Below are 19,209 nucleotides of genomic sequence, written 5' to 3'. Positions count from 1 at the left end.
CTTCAGGTCCTCTCTATCAAAAATGAGAGAATCTTAGTTGGCTAAATGTCCAGGTCTTGATTTCAGCTCAGGTCATGATCTCAGGATCATGAGATGAAGCCCTGCATCTAGACCTACATGGAGCCCTGCATCAGGCTCTGAGCTCAGTGGAGAGTCTGTTTAAGATTGTCTCTCTGCCTCTGTCCTTTCCCCCAACTCATGCACTAATAAATAAATAAATCTTTAAAAGAAATGAGAGTCTAATCCAAGAAGCAAGGTATTATATTCAGCCAAACAGCCACTTACCCACTGTGCTTCTGTTTATTGGCCTGAAAGTCATCATTAAGTTTGCAGAATCTCTTAGCTTCCTTTTGACAGAGGAAAGTATGCTAATGAAACTTCACTGATGACCTATTGGATGTACTGCATTATAACATAACGGTTGAGAGAATGAACTTGAAAAAAAAAATCTGGATTTGAATCCTGGCTCTGCAACAGGCAGCTTGGTCTTAGCATGTTCCTTAAGTTCTCAAATCCGTAACTAGTTTAAAGACTAAATTATAGGGATCCCTGGGTGGCGCAGCGGTTTGGCGCCTGCCTTTGGCCCAGGGCGCGATCCTGGAGACCCGGGATCGAATCCCACGTCGGGCTCCCGGTGCATGGAGCCTGCTTCTCCCTCTGCCTGTGTCTCTGCGCCTCTCTCTCTCTCTCTGTGACTATCATAAATAAATAAAAATTAAAAAAAAAATTTTTTTAAAAAGACTAAATTATATAGCATATATAAAGTGCTTAGCACAATGCCTCACACATGGTAAAGAAAACTACAGCTTAGCTATTATGTCGTTATTGATATTCTTACTAGTGTCATTATTATTACTATTACTTATTCCCTTTATGTACTAAGAGACTAAGTTTTAGACGTAGGACCTAGCAATCATTTCTGCTACTTTATTTCTGCATTTTTTTAACTATTCTCACCTAATCCACAGTCTAACAGGAGAGAAGTGAATAAACAACTACTTACAGGCAATTCTACTGGCCAGCTGGGAGTGTGACCAGCAATGTTTTACAAAGCAGCAAAATGAACAATACAGCTTATACCCAGGTATCCCAAGTTAAGAAGTTAGAAGGTAATTATTCATTCAATCACACACAGCAAAAAGATTTATGGCAATACAGAGATGAAAAATGATCAGTGTCAAAGAAAAACATCAATAAAATGCTAGCAGGAGTTCAGCAGATGAAGGAGAATTGTGTTGGCTCAATTGTAATGGACTGAAGTGCAATCTAGTTTCGAAAATCGTTCTGGGGTTACTTTCATGCTGAGTCTCCCTCCCACCTGCGGCACTCAGCCTCTACTCCAGTCCTAATGTGTCTGTGGGATTGACTTTTAAACATTTATTCCAAAAAGTACAAGGTGGTTTTAAAAGGTAACCATATGAGACACAGTCATGAAAACTATAAGCACAGGGCTGGAATTAAGGGAGGCATCAGCATGTTGGAGCTTGTCCACAGATCAACAAGTAGGAAAATGGATCTGCAAATCACATCATGTGCATCAGAGCTAAATGAGATAGAAACATTAATCCTGAAAAAAGAGAAGGCTTAGGAAGCCAGGACTGTTATTTTCATATAGCAAAGTGCTCTTGTGTGAAAGAGGGTTTGGGTATGCTATGTTAATCCAGAAATGTAAATGAGACTGTATATTAATGTAAGGAACTAATCTATCATGGTGTGTGGTGTCCAACAATGGCTTCCTCCAGAGGAAGTGGACTCCTTTCTACTGATGGAGGTCACCTAGAGGGGAGCTGGGGAGGGAGGAGTGAGTTAGACAACTTTCATGGTCCCTTCACACTCTGTTTATAAAATGTCTCAAGACAGTGAAACAGCTTCCTTTTAGAGAAAACCTAATTAATTGGGCAGTCAATATCAAAACTTGATAGTAGTGTATCTCTCCTATTTGCATATCTGTAAGCAACTGAGAAACAGAAACTTATTGAAGGCTTAACCTTCCTTGGAGAGTTTAGCTGGAATGTCAATAAAATAAAGCCTCTGAACCCTCCCCACAAATTGACATGTATAGGGCCAAGGGAAAAAAAATAAAATTTCAACTTCTGAACCATATAGTAGAGTACCTGACATTACAGTAAGGCAGTAGGTAGCCCATTTTCCTACCAGCTTTTGTTTTTATGGCCTCCTGCCAGGGACAGAGAATTTCATTCCAAAATGGTGAGTGGTGATGGCTCGGAGCATGCCCTATGTCTGCCTCAGTTCATTCCCCAGATAACAAACACAAGGTTTTATTTTGCTTTGAAGGATCTTCCACAGAGAGGGAACTCAGTAACTATAGTTTAGAAAGAATCTCCAAAGCAAGTCAACAAACAGGTAGATCCAGACACTCCGCAAAGGCATCAATTGCTACAGTACTCATTTGCGTCCCTCAGGTCTCTGCCATTTCCATCTCAGGGCCTGCTAAACTCCTGGTTTTGACAGAAAAACACTGAGCTGGTGAGATGAGATTACTAAGATGAGCGTAACTTCCCAAAGTCTGTGTCTTCATAGGTGAAAATTTGCCACAGGTAATCTAGTCATAACTGGATGTGTCTCATCTGGATCCTTCCAATTTTTATTTACTTGGAGTCCATTAGAACAGATATATTCAAAATTACATCTAGGGGACTGAAGGACAAGAAAAGACCTGGAATAGGAGAATGGGAACTACCTTGTTAATTAGAAAACGTGAGTTCATGTCCCCACATCTGTAATCTTGGCTAAGCCTGAGACTGAGGTTTCTCATCTGCCCTATACACTGAGGATAATAACTCCCACAGGATACCAGTGAGGGCTTCAAAGAAATGATATCTGTAAAAGCACTTTGTAAAGTTTTTTTTAAAAAAAAAGATTTTATTTATTTATTCATGAGAGACACACAGAGACAGAGAGAAGCAGAGACACAGGCAGAGGGAGAAGCAGGCTCCATGCAGGGAACCCGATGTGGGACTTGATCCTGGGACTCCAGAATCTCGCCCTGAGCCAAAGGCAGGTGCTCAACTGCTGAGCCACCCAGGCGTCCCACTTTGTAAAGTTTGAAGTGTACTTAAATATTAGGCTATGGCAATCTTTCACTATGCCTAATAATCAAGATTTGACTCTTCAAATCTTTATAATTTAGCAATGATTTAAGTAATACTCTATATTTTCTTAATTTTGTGTAAGAATATTAAAACTAGCTGCACAGGTGGTAGGATCTATTAACAAGAGTATTAAAAGGCCACTTGGGGTTTTGGATTTCCTTATTAGTGCAAAACTGTTTTTATTTTGTATCTTAGCTTTCTTATGTTTACAAAAAGTAGTCCTTGATATTTCTCTGCTTTGATAAGTTTCTGTGAAAGTTTGACATAAATGGCAATTATAATACTATGTTCTCATGAACACTGTTTGGCTCTGCAATGTTTAAGCAAAACAAAAGCCAAAACCACAAAGGAATTGCTCAGAAATCTATTGGTGGAATATGTCAGTGACGTACATCATATATATAATTCATATATTTTGGAAAGTTTTTTAATCCCTTCAAAAGAAATGGTAAACCAGAGATCAAATGTTTATCTTGAGTAATTAGATGACAGATGAGAAAAATAAAAGTTCTTCTGAATTCTCAGCTTCTAGACTGACTTTATGAAGACAGCAGTGAACTGAAGAGTTAAAAATCCTTCCCCTTTCCTTTCCTTTCTCAGGGATGGGGTAACTGGGCGATTGGCCCTAAGAAGGACACTTGATGGGATGAGCACTGGGTGTTATACTATATGTTGGCAAATTTAATTGAAATTAAATAAATGAATGAATGAATAAATAAATAAATAAATAAATGTAAGTAATTAAAGTTTCCACTAATTGCAAGGGCAGTGGTTGAGACAACAGGATTCATCCTCAGTCATGAGCTTGGCTGGGTCACAAAGATCATTCTAGACCATGCCTGTAAGGCTTTAAAAATATCCATGACACTCGTACCATGCACATGCTTATGGCCACTGAACTGGTGTCCCTCTCAGGAGAGGAAACCTCCTCTGGCATTAGAGTCAAAAGCTCTTTTGTATATAATAGGGCAGTTGGTAGGGAGGAACAAACTGAGCATTCCCCCCAAACAGCAGAACTCATTCAACTGACACAACTTTCCTTCCATGATGTAGATTTTTTAAAGTAACATAAGGAAGTCCACGGATTTCTGTTTCCTTTGAACACTATGACCATTCTGTACTTTTACAAAACAGGAAATTGCAATAAAAAGGGACATATCTTGTCAAAAGGCCCTACTAGTAGTTCCAGTTATAAAATCACTTCAAGAATCATCAGCTGAGTTACACAAAGACGCTTTAACATATGCAGATACAAAAGAAAGCAAACATTTCCACAAGCATTATTAAATTATGGCATATTAGGAGTCATTAACAATCAGCAGGCAGGGGCATTTTGTTCTGCCAGTCTAATGCTCCAAACAATCAAAAATGATATCCATGGGGCAATTAATTTCCTTCACATTGATTATTCCAATCTCCAAACTAATAAGTAGGGCTAAATGAAATAAAATTAAACAGTGCATTGAGAAACTAAAGACTGAGCCCACTCGTAAGGGGCAGGGGGCAGGGGTTGGGGGTTATAACCTCAGGAGATGAACTACCTCTCTCAAGTTACTGGGAGAGAGTGAGAAGTTATTCTGGCACCCTGACACAGATCTTCAAAACTCAGCACTGGGCAGCCCGGGGTGGGTGGGAGGGGGCGGCGCTCAGCAGTTTAGTTTAGTGCCACCTTCAGCCCAGGGCGTGATCCTGGAGACCTGGGATGGAGTCCCACGTTGGGCTCCCTGCATGGAGCCTGCCTCTGCCTATTGCCTATATCTCTGCCTCTCTCTCTCTCTCTCTGTCTCTCATGAATAAATAAAATCTTAAAAAAAAAACTCAACACTGCTTGGAAATCATCTTTACATCAACTATCCCCTCCTACATGCACAGAATACATGCATGTTGCACAAACCGGGGAATTACTGTCTAAGCCAACCAGCCACTGACGACAAGAAGAGACCAGGGACCGGATTAGTCCAATGTACTTTCTACTCTGCAGGGGCTTAGTCGGCTGCTTAATGCTCCTGTAATTGGAGCAAATGTCATTGCTATTAATTCAACAAGTTACATAGCAAACTGCAAAACTGTCACTTTTGTCTTGGTTTACAGATCTACTTACTAATAAAATGTTAGTAAGCAAATGTATTGATTCTGTTATAAAAATTTTAACCACAATTCTAACCCTTCCTTCCTTCATACCATCTGTCAAACACTTATTAAATATCCACTAAATATGTAAAGTGATGTGTTAGTTTCTGTAGGGACACAAAGTGAAACCAGACCCAGATCCTGGTCTTAAGGAGCTCAAAAGATTAAACACACACACATATACATACAATGATGCACTGGTAAATGTTTAGCAATAATTAAGAAGGGAAAAAAGAGGTTGAAAGAGCTCTGATTTATAGCATTTACTCTGATTTACAGCATTTCTCATGCTATAAATACTCCTACCATGGTTAATTTCAATCTGCCAACATGCCATCACTGAATGTAGCCTTGGGGAGAGATGGACATACAAGCTTGTTGAAGCTGACTCCAGTGCACCACTACTATAGATTTATATTTATATTTGTGTAAATGTATACACACATGCATATATATAAAAGAACTAACCAAATATCTTACAACTGTTATCTTAAAGCAATGGGATTATGGTTGATCTTATTTCTTCTTTACATGTTTTTTTAACATCCAATCTTTTTTAGAGTATTTTTTTTAATTTTTAACTTTTTGGCCCATTTTAATTGAGCAATAATTGACATGTGCCGCTGTGTATGTTTAAGGTATTCAGTATAATGATGTTACTTACATAATTGATGACCACAATTACTTTAGTTAACATCCATCATCTCACATAGACACAAAAAATAAAGGAAAAAGAATATTTTTTAGATCAGTATTAGCACCAATCTCCTCATCCCAGACCATTTTTTCTAAGCAGTAGTCCTGGCATTGCTAAAATTATCCAAGGAGCAGAAATACCAAAACATCTCAAAGGCACATCAGATTAGCTTTAGAGCAACGTGTCTTGGCAAAACTAACAAAGGTACTTTACAGAGTGTCTAACTTAGAGCCTTGAAAGACTTCCCTCCGCCCTGAGCTCTCCTGATCCTCACCCTATAAAATACTTCCACAGAACATTCTCAGTGATTTTAAGCATTCAGTCATCAATGTATATATATGGAAGAAGGAGAGGGAAGTGGGTACACGAGGAGGAGAAGGATCTCTAAATAAAGTGCAGGGATCCCGGCAAGAACCTGATTGCTTCTGCCAACCCCCTAGACAGCCTTCAATGATAAGCCACCTGTTTAGTTTTATGGTGAATTCGCAACAGTGTCTGCAGCTGCAATCCATGGCTCCTCCTTCAGCTTTCTTAATATACAGATGGATTTTGCTTTGGAACCAAACAATTTTGCCTTATCCCAAAAACCCTTCTCTTTTTCCTTTTTCACTTGTGACTATATAAACCATTAAGCCTACAATCTTAAAAACCATTGATATTTATTACTATTTTTAATATAAAGAGCTGAAAGTTTTGTGGAGTAAAACAAAACCTTATAAACAAAAAATGCCTTATTACTGCATAATGTTTGAACGTTTGCAAAGTACTTCCACGTGTCTTATCATATATCATTGTCACAATAACCCTCTGAAGTGGCTGTTCATCGCACCTCTGTATGATGGGAAAGAAGCTCAGGGAGTTTATAAGATTCCTTCAAGTGCCCACAGCCACAGGAGGCCAGCCCACTGCCTTCAACACATGGGCTTCAGGTTCCATATTCCAATCCAATAGGGAATCGTCCCATATAGATTTGATTTCAAATCCTGACATCATCATTTTCCATCCCTGTGGCCTTAGGCAGAGTCCTCACCTGCTCTGGGCCTCATTAACATAATTGGAGAATGGGAGAACAATACCCATTTCATGGAGCTGTTATGAAAATCAACAAAACCAAACTCAGCTTATGGTGGGTTCTTAAGACATTCACCTTCCCTTTTCAAACTTGCCCTGGCCCGCTGTTCATTTCCTCTGCCTCCTTCCCTTGTACCATCCTATTTCAAACACATGCATTTTGCTTCTTGCCCTGACTGGGAAGGCCTCCCCAGTTCAATAGTCCTTTGACGTATGGTGTGCTTTACACACAGTGTATTTCTGTAACAAAAATTAGTCCACACACAATTGGTAAATCAGGGAAATGTGTCAGTCTATATAGAAGTCCCACTGGCTCATGCACAATTTTTCTCAGCACATTATATTCTGTGCTCTCACGATACAGCAGCCGAACCTGAAGCTCACACACATAGGTGGGTGCAGCAGGCCGTGAGAGAGTGCGGCATTGCCCATGTGGCCTGCACTGCCTCTTGGCTCAACCCAGCTACACACTAGCTTTCAAAAGGGTTTACTGCACATCTCTCTCAGATATTGGTTCAAAGCAAAGACTAGAGAAGGAGCCAGACCATTTTGTGCAAAGCCTTTCACTGCTCCTCTACTTGCAAATTCTGATGCTAATGTCACTCCGTCCTTGTTTTTAGAATTTGGCAGACCCAATACTTCTTTATACACTCCTCCACCAAGCTACCTCCTCCTTTAAAGGTAAAGTCTTGAATCAGTGTGTGATTCCTTTATTTAAAGGGAAGTAAGTATGCTATTACAGTTGTGCTGTTATTTTTAATAAGATCACTACTGTTCTGGCTAATGTTTAATTATAACAGTAAATGTTTTGAGCGGTTAAAATGTTTAGAGTGATCTATTCCAATTCTATTTTCCTTAAAATGGCAGTTATTTATAGTGTGTGACTTTGCAGAATGTGGGTTTTTCTTTTTAAAGAATGTATTGTCCTACAGCAGAAATGCCCATATTTTGCTTCATTGAGTGGTTATTCTTTATGTACTCAAGTACCATGAATTGATGGACTAAATGGTACAAATAAAGTGTTCTCATTGCACTTACTTAACTCTTTGCTAAAATCTAACTCAGCACCTCATTCCTATGGTTAAGAATGAGCAATTTCTATCAAGATGCTACCAAAGTAGGCATACTGGTTTTCATAAATATGCTCAACAAAATGCTTCTAAGTATAAAACAAGGTTAAAATGGAGTGTTCAAATAAATCTATACAGTACTGGCCTATCTCTGCAACTTTAAGTAGCTTTAATTATTCCATTTCTAATTAGCCAAATTTCCAAGTAAGCAAAGATACTCCAAGAAAAGCACCTTCAGCTATAGGATCTGCTGTATGAATAACCATGTTCTAGGGTAAAGAAATAAGTTCCAGGGCATCCGGGTGGCTCAGTCGGTGGATCATCTGCCTTGGGCTCAAGTCATGATCCTGGGGTCCTGAGAGCATCTGGCTCTCTGCTTAGCGGGGGAGTCTTGTTTCTCCCTCTCCCTTTGCCCCTCCCTCCTGCCCTTCCTCTCATGTTCTCTCTCCCTCACTCGCTCTCTCAAATAAATAAAATATTAAAAAAAAGAACTTAGTTTAAATATTTTTAAACATTTTCCTCTTACCCTTACCATATTTAATTTGCAGTAAAATAAATAATATGGTTTTCATTTGCATTTGTTTTTTGACATGGGCAAATAAACTTCCCAGGACTCAGTTTCCTTAAAGGAAAACAGAAATTTTTAAAAACTGAATAACTCGGGATCCCTGGGTGGCGCAGCAGTTAGGCGCCTGACTTTGGCCCAGGGCGTGATCCTGGAGACCCGGGATCGAATCCCACGTCGGGCTCCTGGGGCATGGAGCCTGCTTCTCCCTCTGCCTGTGTCTCTGCCTCTCTCTCTCTCTCTCTGTGACTATCATAAATAAATAAATTTAAATAAATAAATAAATAAATAAATAAATAAATAAATAAATAAATAAATACTGAATAACTCCACTGTCAATTTTATGAAGGGTGTGTGTGTGTGTGTGTATTAAATTACTTGTGAATTGGTTGATCCTCCAATCTTGACACTGTAAAGGGCTCTGATAAAGAACATATTACCGTCATCACTGATTCTTTATCCCCTGACACTTCTAGTAAATTGCTCTGCACATAATAGTTGCTCAATAAGCATTTGCTAAATTCAAATGAACCATATGCATAATTAATTCAAAGTCCAAATTTCTCAATTAAGTTGTTTAAAAGAAACTAGATTTATTCCTAGACAGCAAATAGATTGTTTTTAAAATAAAACATGAAACTTATATTTCAAATAAAACTTGAGCCCTATTACCATCTTATGGGTGCAAAATAAAAGGCACTGGATTTAGTTGTTGAATTAGTTAGAATCTGGGTTTGTTGCAAGTGACAGAAAACTATAATATCTTGAAGCTAAGAGCAGTAATGAAAAAATTCTGTACAGTATTATAATGATAGACACATGTCATGACATATTTGTACAAACCTACAGAATGTGCAACACCAAGAGAGAATACTACAGTAAATTGTGGACTCTGAATGACTACAATGTGTCAGTGCAGGCTCATCCTTGTTAAAAAAAAAAAAAAAAAAAAACAATGTACCACTCTGGTGAATAATGTTGATAATGGGGGACTCTACATAGGGACGAGAGTAACTGGGAAATCTCTATACTTTCCTCTCCATTTTGTTTTAAACCAAATAATGACTTTAAAAAAATAAAATCTTGGAGCACCTGGGTGGCTCAGTGGATGAGCCTCAAAGGCCTGCCTTTGGCTCAGGTCACGATCCCCAGGGTCTTGGGATCAAGTCCCACACTGGGTTCCCCACAGGGAGCCAGCTTCTCCCTCTGCCTATGTTTCTGCTCTCTCTGTGTGTCTCTCATGAATAAATAAGTAAAATCTTTTTAGAAAATAAAATCTTAAAAACAACAGAAGATATAAGTTAATTTTTCTCCAACAAAAAAATGCACATAGGCAAGTCAGATCAGTATGCTGACTCTACAGTGATCAGGGACCCAGATTCACTCCCTTTTGTTGTTCTACTGTTCATATCTGTCACCTTCTATTTCATGGCCAGGATGACTAGATGCCAACCAGTGAAAATGAGAAAAGGGAAAAAAAAACATATATCCTTCTTTTTAAAGGGCACTTCTCAGATACTATGCACACCTCTTCCATTTACCTTTCATTGGCCATAAGGCATCACATGGCCATGCCTAGCAGGCCTTGGGAGCCTAGAATGCAATCATTACTCCTACTCTACATGTGCCTACATGTAAATGCAGAGTGCTATTAGTGCTATTACTACAGAAATGTCAAGGACAGAGAGGTTTACCACAGTTTTATAAAGTGACAATGAGCTTTGAGTCAACAAATATGGTACAGATAAATTAATTCACTTCTAATAAGTTTTCAGAGTAAGAATATCACTGGAGTTTTAAGGCTTTATGTAATACAATGCTAGTTAGTGAGGAGAGTCAGAACCCACCTCTTAACAGAAAAACTGCTTTGTTTTCAAGCCATTAAAACTCCCAGCCCAAATGACCTGTGCTGAGACTTCATTAAAACTAAAAGAAATATTCTGAAAATAAATAAATAACTACATAGGGCCAAGATTTAAGATGGAGAGAGAGATTCATTTGGAATTATCTTTTCTAGTTATAACCGTGAAAACATCTGTCTCACTAACATTATTCAAACTTAATGCATTGGGAATAAAAGTATGGGAGACTATATAAAAGCCAAAGAAAAACAATGAATTATCATAATTTTGAGAGGGTCTGGGATATTTTTTTAAAGCAGTTACAAAATTCTCTAAGAGATGTAAGACTTCCCGTCCCATCGCAACACCCCCAAATGCAGTTATTTTAGACTCAAAACAAATAAAACTGAATTTATTTTTAGATGTGCTATTATTTTCTTAATTAGTTAACATCACTACCATCACCCAAAAGAGTCAGTTATAGAGGTTTCACTCTTAGCTAAAAACCAGGAAACTAAGAATAGAAGGACTTTAAAGATCTCCCCATCATTAAAAAGTTAGCTCAGGGGCACCTGGGTGGCTCAGTCGGTTAAGTGTGTCTGCCTTTGGCTCAGGTAGTGGTCCTGGGATTGAGTCCTGCATCCCTTAGCAGGGAGCCTCTGCCTGATGCTCCCCCTGCTTGTGTTCTCTGTCAAATAAATACAATCTTTAAAAAAAAAAAAAAAAAAAAAGCTAGTTCAGAACTCAAAAAACAAACAAACAAACAAACAGAATTTTGGTTAGACAGAAATCTAAATGGTCACATAATTCATAGGTCAAAACTACTCCTGAGAACAATCTATTTTGAATTTGAAAGCTCATGGATTCTCCAAAGAAGATATGAATATGTCCAATAAGTACATAAAACGATGCCCAGTCATCATGGAAATGTAAATCAAAACCACAATGAGATACTACTTCATACCTATTAGGATCACTTTTATCAAAAATAACAAGTGCTAAAAAAAAATAACAAGTGTTAATGAGGATATGGAGAACTTATAACCTTTATGTACTGCAAAATGTAAAATTTTGCAGCCATTATAGAAAACGGTCCCTCAAAAAAATTAAAAAATACAATTACCATATGATCCAGAAATTCTAATTCTGAACTTCAAAGCTGGGACTCAGGTAGACATTTGTACACCAATGTTCATTGCAGCATTATTCACAATAGCCAGAGGTCGAAGTAACCCAAGTGCCCATTGACAGATGATGGATAAACAAAATGTGATATATATCCATACAAAAAAAAATATATTTTTCAGGCTCAAAAAGAAAGAAAATTCTGACACCTAACATAGCATGGATGAACACTAATGATACTATACCAGTGAAATAAGCCAGACATAAAAGGACAAATATGCTATGATTCCATAGATGTGAGGTCTCAAGGACAGTCACATCCATAAAGCAGCATAGTGGTTGCCAGGGCTGGGAGAGAAGAATAGGAAATTGGTGTTTAATAGGTATAGGTTTCATTTCTGCAAGATGAGAAGAGTTCTAGAGATGGAGGGTGACAATGTTACACAATAAGGTAAACATAATTAATGTCTCTGAACTGTATACTTAAAATGGTTAAAATGGTAAATTATGTTATGTATATTTTATTCCAATAAAAAAGAAAAAAAGTGATAGATTTATTTGAGCAAATATTTTAAAAATTTTAAAAACCTCATGGAGTAGGATGTGTCATCATACAAAGGACTCAAGATGAATAAAAGAATAATCATTTCATTTATCTTTATCTTCCTTAAAAAGTATGCTATACATATATGAAGGTATTTAGATCTTAAAAGATACATTTTCTGAAATTTGCCTCAAAATAATCACCTGAGGGATAGCATACGTGGGGAAGTATAAATGAAACAAGATTTACCCACAGTTAATGTCTGCTACACTATGTCATGGGCACATGAAGATCCTTTCTATTATTTTTTCTACTGCTATATCTGTTTCAATTGTACCATAACTGAACATTTTAGGTAATTTTTACTGTAATTTACCATATGAAATGATTTTTAACAAAATTATTGAGTCACTGAAGAGCGGCAAATTCTAAAATATATGTAAGAAAGACAATTTTCAAAGGGATGTGCTCCCTAGATATTACTACATCCATTCATAGGGAAACCCAGTTCATTTTCTTTAGGCTTTTACAAGTAATAGTTAAAATATTTTGAATTTTTTCCTACTCATCCAGGCTTTATATGTGCTATTTAAATAATCCCCATAATAACCTATTATTATCCCCATTTTACAGACGAGGAAGCTGAGACTCAAAAAAGCAAAATAATCTGATTCAATCTTCCAAGTATTATGTCAGTTTTAACCCAGGAATCTAACTGCAAAGCCTTAAGCTTAACAAGCGCCTTTCTCTATTTACAAGACTCTCTTTCCCCTTTCTTGTTGGCTAAGGATGGTCTCATCAATCCTGAGTTGCCAGAACCGGAGATGCCTGATTAAGAAACTATGGAAGGATCTGATTCCTTAGTTTTCTAAGCAATAAGATCAACACCTTTGTCTCAGTTGTCTCAGTAAAGCCCTAAGGATTTTCAACACTAGCTTAGCTCTATTCAGTTCATTTACTGAGTACTCACTAAGTGTCAGAGTCTATATGACCTTGGGCACTGTGCTAGGCACTCAGAACTGCAACAAGAAGATACAGATCAACCTAATAGTTATTTTAGAAACCAGATGACCTGAAAATAAATAAATTTCCATATCACCCACTTCTTCCCCTCTTATGTCATTAATCGCCCTATGATGAGCTGCTTGACATCTGTCTTTGCCACAGTGATATAAGCTCAGTGAGGGCTCAGACACAGTCTGCCTTGTCTATAGATAGCTCTGTCTGCAGTGCTTATCACGGTGCTGAGACATAGCCAAGGCTCAGTGCACGTGTAGTGAGAGGAAGTAAAATCTGAGTGCCATGACTTTTCACTAATAAAGCTGGAAGCAACATGGTGAAGAGGCAAGAGTAGGGTCTTTGGACCAAGCTTTCATTCATTTGTTCATTCACTCATTTGTGCATTTATGCAATCAGTATTTGGGACATCTACTATGTGCCATTTTTGTAGGTGCTGGGCACATGGGCTGAAAGATAGACATCTCAGTCTCTATGAAGCACACCAGCTCTGCCACTAATCCCTGAGCAATCCTGGGCACTCACCCAGTCTGCATTAGTCAGTCTCAGCTGTCTTATTAGAAAAACAGGATACTAATAACCAACATGCAATATCATTTTAAAGAAAATGGATAATATATGTAAGGAAGTAGATACAGGCTAAGCACTCAATAAATGCAACTATTTTAATTAACAATAAATCAAAAGCTGAAACAAAATACTAAGCATAAGGCAAAGCAAGTGACCTATGGCATTAAATTCCAAAGGAAATGCACCTAGAAAAGTTCAGTGACAGAAATGTTGGTAATAAAAAAAATAAAAAAAAAATAAAAAAAAAAAGAAATGTTGGTAATAATATGTTCTTTCTATGTGGTACTTATTTTTCTTCAAAATGTTTGGGATATGTCATCTTAAAGAGGGGTGAAAAATCTCCCTAGATTTATGTACAAGAGGAAAGGTATCTACTGAATTAGTTTGCCTGACATTCCAAAGCTCTGTGTGGCCAAGAAGGTCATGTAGATTTATATTGTTTTTGACATCTTCCAGCAATGACCAAACCAGGGAAAACATGTCAATTGAGCTTCTAAATGACCTACAGCCATAGAGACACTTGGCAAGCTGGGGAGGACTTATCAGGAAGCCTCCTGCAAAGTTCATTCTTTCACGGAGTCTTGGTAATTTCCACAATTCTCAAAAAGAGTCCACAAGTATTGTCAATTATTCTCAGTCAGGCATTTTCACTTTATTTCATTTCATCTTCTCAAAGATTCTGTGAAGTAGTCTCTGTCAATTCTATGACAGAAATGAAACTCAGAGAAGGTAAGAAATATGCCCACGCCGGCACAGCTTGTGAGGGACAGTAGAGGAATCCACATCCAGCCTTTTGGACTAGAAGACTCTGCACACCACTGCCACTTCCCCACAGGCTATCCACCCTCTTTGAACTTTCTGAGACATAAGAAAGAGATGTGAGCTTAAAAAGAATAAAATAAGTAAATAAAAGGTGGAGGACACCTGGATGGCTCAGCAGTTGAACGTCTGCCTTTGGCTCGGGGCCTGATCCAGAGTCCTGGAATCAAGTCCCACATTGGGCTCCCCACAAAGATCCTGCTTCTCCCTCTGCCTCTGTCTCTGCTTCTCTCTCTGTGTCTTTCATGAATAAATAGACTTTTTTAAAAAGGATTCCCTATACCCCCATTTTAAATTCTCAACAAGGATTCCAAGCACTTTAAATCTCTTTTATCTGGAAGCTTCTGGTTTTTTTCTCAGTCTTGTTAGGAACTGGAATGGCTGTGATACATCTCGAAGGTGCAACAACATGGAGATTAGCTGAAATGTCTCCGACATCAGCAAATCAACCAAGCACCTGTGAGAGCCCTTCCTGGATGGTATCCACAGGCTTCAGTCCTACAACCGCATCATCTCACCTTAGGAGAGCCACCCTCTCCAGACACTGAAAGTTTCTGCAGGATGAGAAAATAAACTAGATAAGCAGCTGATGTCATTTATCATAATATCTACCATCTCTTTAAGAGGCCATCGTCTTCCTTCAAAACGTCACTGCTATTTTGTCCTCTTAAAAAATCATTTGGGGAGCCCTACTTTTTTGCAAGCACTGTGTGTGTCAAGTGTCAGACTCAGTATAGCATATTCTTTTATCTCTTCTCTTGGGTTTGATGCTATTTCCCTGAAAGTCTTCACTTCTTATACTCTGTCAAATACAACCATCATTAGCCACATGGGGTTATTTAAATCTAAATTAAAACTAAGTGTAACTTAAAATGCAGGTCCCAGGTAGCCACATTTCAAGTGTCTGACTGCCCCCTGTGGCTGGTGGTGACCATATCAGACAGTCCATGTAAAGACATTTCCATCATGGTAGGAAGTTCTATTGGACAGTGCTGCCACAGAGCATCATGTTCTATGTCTTCATCTGCCTAGAATTTTAGCTACAATCAAATCAATAACAGAGCTATTCCCAGAGTGGGGCAGACCAAGCTCCTGACCTTATCATTCCTGGGGTTCCAAAAGCTAGAGTATAGTGGAAGGGAAAAGGAATCTAATAATCTATGTCTTGTGAGTGGTCAGGCATCCTGTGGTAGGTAACCCAAGGATGCCACAGAGTAACCAGGGTGCTGATTCCTTACTGACACTGATACAAACACAAGGACTTACTGTATTTGTTGAGAGAGAGAGAGAGAACATGAAGAACAGAGGTTCAGGGCAGCCTGGGTGGCTCAGCGGTTTAGCGCCGCCTTCAGCCCAGGGCCCGATCCTGGAGACCCGGGATCGAGTCCCACGTCGGGCTTCCTGCATGGAGCCTTCTTCTCCCTCTGCCTGTGTCTCTGCTTCTCTCTGTGTCTCTCATGAATAAATAAATTAAATAAATAAATAAAAAACAAAGGTTCAGAACCAACGCGTAGTGCTTTCTCTGGTGCCAGTCATTTTAGAACTGTCTCTCCTGTCACAGGTTATGTGGAGTCTGCTCATGGATCTGTAAGACCTGAACATTGAGAGCTTCTTGGTGTCCAGAGACAGAGAGAGAGAGAGAAAACGTGAAGAACAGAGGTTCAGAAGCAATGTATTGTGCTTTCTCTGGCACCAGTGATTTTAGAACTGTCTCTCCTATCCCAAGATATGTGGAGTCAGCTCATGGGTCTGTGAGACCTGAACATTGAAAGCTTTTTGGTGTACCCAGTGGCTCCATGGATGGCATTATGCTATGGCTATTGTTCAGATTACCATGAAAAAAAGAGAAAGATGGACCATCAAGAGGCTCATGAGGATTCAAAGAAGGCAAAAAAAGATGATTGGCCAGAAAGCTAAGCTCTACCATAAACAGTGCCATACTGAGAATATATCTACGAAAAGACTATCAAGATGCATGAAAAGAGACACACCAAACAAAAGAATGATGGAAAGACTCCACAAGGGGCAGTACCTGCATATCTACTGGACAGGAAGGGACAGTCTCCAGCTAAATATTTTCCAATATGATTAAAGAAAAACAAAAAGAGAAAGTGGGAATATGGGAAGTTCCTTTCCCCAAAGGAAGAAACTGAAGTATTAAAATTTATTCAAACAGAAAAGAGAAAGAAGAAAGCATGGAGAGGATTGTTACTAAAGCCTGCTGTGTTGGTAATGGCTTTACTCAAAAACCACCTAAATATAAAAGATTCATTAGGACAATGAGCTTATGTGTCAAAAAGACCCATGTAACACATCCTGAACTAAGAGCCACCTTTTGGGGTGCCTGGGTGGCTCAGTGTTGAGCATCTGCCAGGTCACGATCTGGAGTCCTGGGATCAAGTTCTACATCAGCCTCCCTGTGGAAAGCCTGCTTCTCTCTCTACCTATGTCTCTCCCTTTCTCTGTGTATCACTCATGAATAAACAAATAAAATCTTTAAAAAAAAAAAAAAAAAGGAAATCCACCATTTGCCTGCCAGTGTTTGGTGTAAAAAAGGATCCCTCGGGATCCCTGGGTGGCGCAGCGGTTTAGCGCCTGCCTTTGGCCCAGGGCGCGATCCTGGAGACCCAGGATCAAATCCCACGTCGGGCTCCCAGTTCATGGAGCCCGCTTCTCCCTCTGCCTGTGTCTCTGCCTCTCTCTCTCTCTCTCTCTCTCTGTGTAACTATCATAAATAAATTTTAAAAATCTAAAAAAAAAAAAAAAAGGATCCCTCATCTCCATATTATACAACTTTAGGTGTTATTACCAAAGGTATTGTCCTTGAGGTGAATAGGTGAATACAAGTGAGTTGGGCCTTGCGACACAAGGAGGCAAGGTTATTTGGGGGAAAATATGGCAGGTTACCAACAATCCTGAAAATGATGGATGCATGACTGTAGTCTTGCTGCTTTGACAGCAGCTTACAAAACAGAACTCCTTATAATTACTGCAGACTACACACCAATCAGGAAAGCCACCATTACTGTGGTGGTTCTGAATACCACCAAACAGCCTTACATATCTGCAGTCATCAAGAGACCTATTTATCCTACTGTTAAAAAAAAAAAAATTAAAATAAGGGCGCCTGGGTGGCATAGTTGGTTAAGTGTCAGCCTGTTGGTTTCAGCTCAGGTCATGATCTCAGGGTCCTGGGATGGAGCCCGCAGACAGCTCTGTGCTCAGCACACAGTCTGCTTGAGATTCTTTCTCTCTGCCCCTTTCTCCACTCACCAGCACATGCTCTCTCGCTCTAAAATAAATAAATAAATATTTAAAAAGAAACATTAAAATAACCCAGTTTCACAAATAATAATAATAATGTTAAAAGAAAAAGCCATCGAAAGACAAAGTCCCAAATTCAAGCTGTATGACTGCAGACAAATTATCTAATCCTAAATTTCATCATCTGCAAAATGAAAAAGTAGACAAATTCAAAGTTCCTTTTCACTTCTGAAATTCCTAGATTCAAAGGCTTTATTTAGTTTATATAATATCCAAAGAACTGCACAGACTTCAGAGATACATAAGATATCAAAAAACTTATTAAAAAGTAGAAGCTGGCAAAAAAAAAAAAAAAAGGAGAGACTAGCTACTAAATAATATTAGAAAGGACGTTATAAGTGTCATGAAAATGGTACTACCAAAGCATCCTACAGAATCTGCCTCCCTAATTATCAAGGAAATAACATGAAATATTATGAAAACGTTCACCTTTTTCCCTTTGTCAAAAAACTTAACAACCTAGTGGTTCACATCACACATAAGGTGTTTAATAATTTTAACTAAATAAACAGGAATCATAATTACTATTATTGTTGTTATAGTATTTATTGAGGATCTAATATATGTTAGGGTATCTACAAGACAGTTCCTGAGATAATTCATTTTACCATCAAACAGCTCTATGAAAGGAGCATCTTTGGTTTACATTACTTTATAGATAAGGAAACTGAGGTGAAAGGAGTTAGTTGCTAACCCACAACCATACAGGTAAACATCGGCAGAGGCAAGATTTAAAACCAAGACCACCCAACTGTACTTCACATGCTTCTTCTGCTTCAGCACATTGGCTCCTAAGAAAACATTTACTTGCTAATCACCAGAAAGGACATAAAATGAGAAGGCTCCTACACTTATTCCTAAGAACCCAGCTAATGGCACAAAGCTGCCATTTCCCTCCATATTTTTCAGAAGACAGAACAGCAACTTATTTCTCTGGATGAGTTCCTCAGACAAAATATTTCAGCCTAGACCAGGTGGCAATTTTAATGGAATTGGAACCAAGTTCATGAATGTCTATTAGAGTTCCAATGTCCTGAGACCTTTGTTAATTGAATTAGACACAAAACAAGGGGAATTGAAAAGAGGATAAGTTAAATTTTCATATAGCCTTGGGCAAATGGCAGAAAGAAGTGGGCCTTTTTTTCCCTAAGGAACCGAGTACCCACTTTATCATTTACAATTATTTTATAATTAGATTGGTATTTTGTAAAACAGAAGTCCCTGTCACCCTGACCTTCTAATGCCTCCTTTTCACTGCTATGAAAGGGGGAGCGAGAGCCAAGTATCTGTGTTACTTATTCTTCACAATTCTATTTTTCAAGG

General features: G+C 38.5%; 1 protein-coding gene and 1 pseudogene across 7 annotated transcripts in view; one reads left to right on the top strand and one right to left on the bottom strand.

Moving 5' to 3' along the window:
• RGS7 (regulator of G protein signaling 7) overlaps nt 1-19,209 on the bottom strand; it is a 580,824-nt gene that overhangs the window by 468,752 nt on the left and 92,863 nt on the right. The window lies entirely within an intron of this gene.
• On the top strand, nt 16,363-17,518 carry LOC140634831 (ribosome biogenesis protein NSA2 homolog pseudogene; annotated as a pseudogene).

This window comes from Canis lupus, chromosome 6 (assembly GCF_048164855.1).
Source record: "Canis lupus baileyi chromosome 6, mCanLup2.hap1, whole genome shotgun sequence".
In the NCBI taxonomy this organism is placed as follows: Eukaryota; Metazoa; Chordata; class Mammalia; order Carnivora; family Canidae; genus Canis; species Canis lupus.
This window is presented reverse-complemented; position numbering and strand designations above follow the sequence as displayed.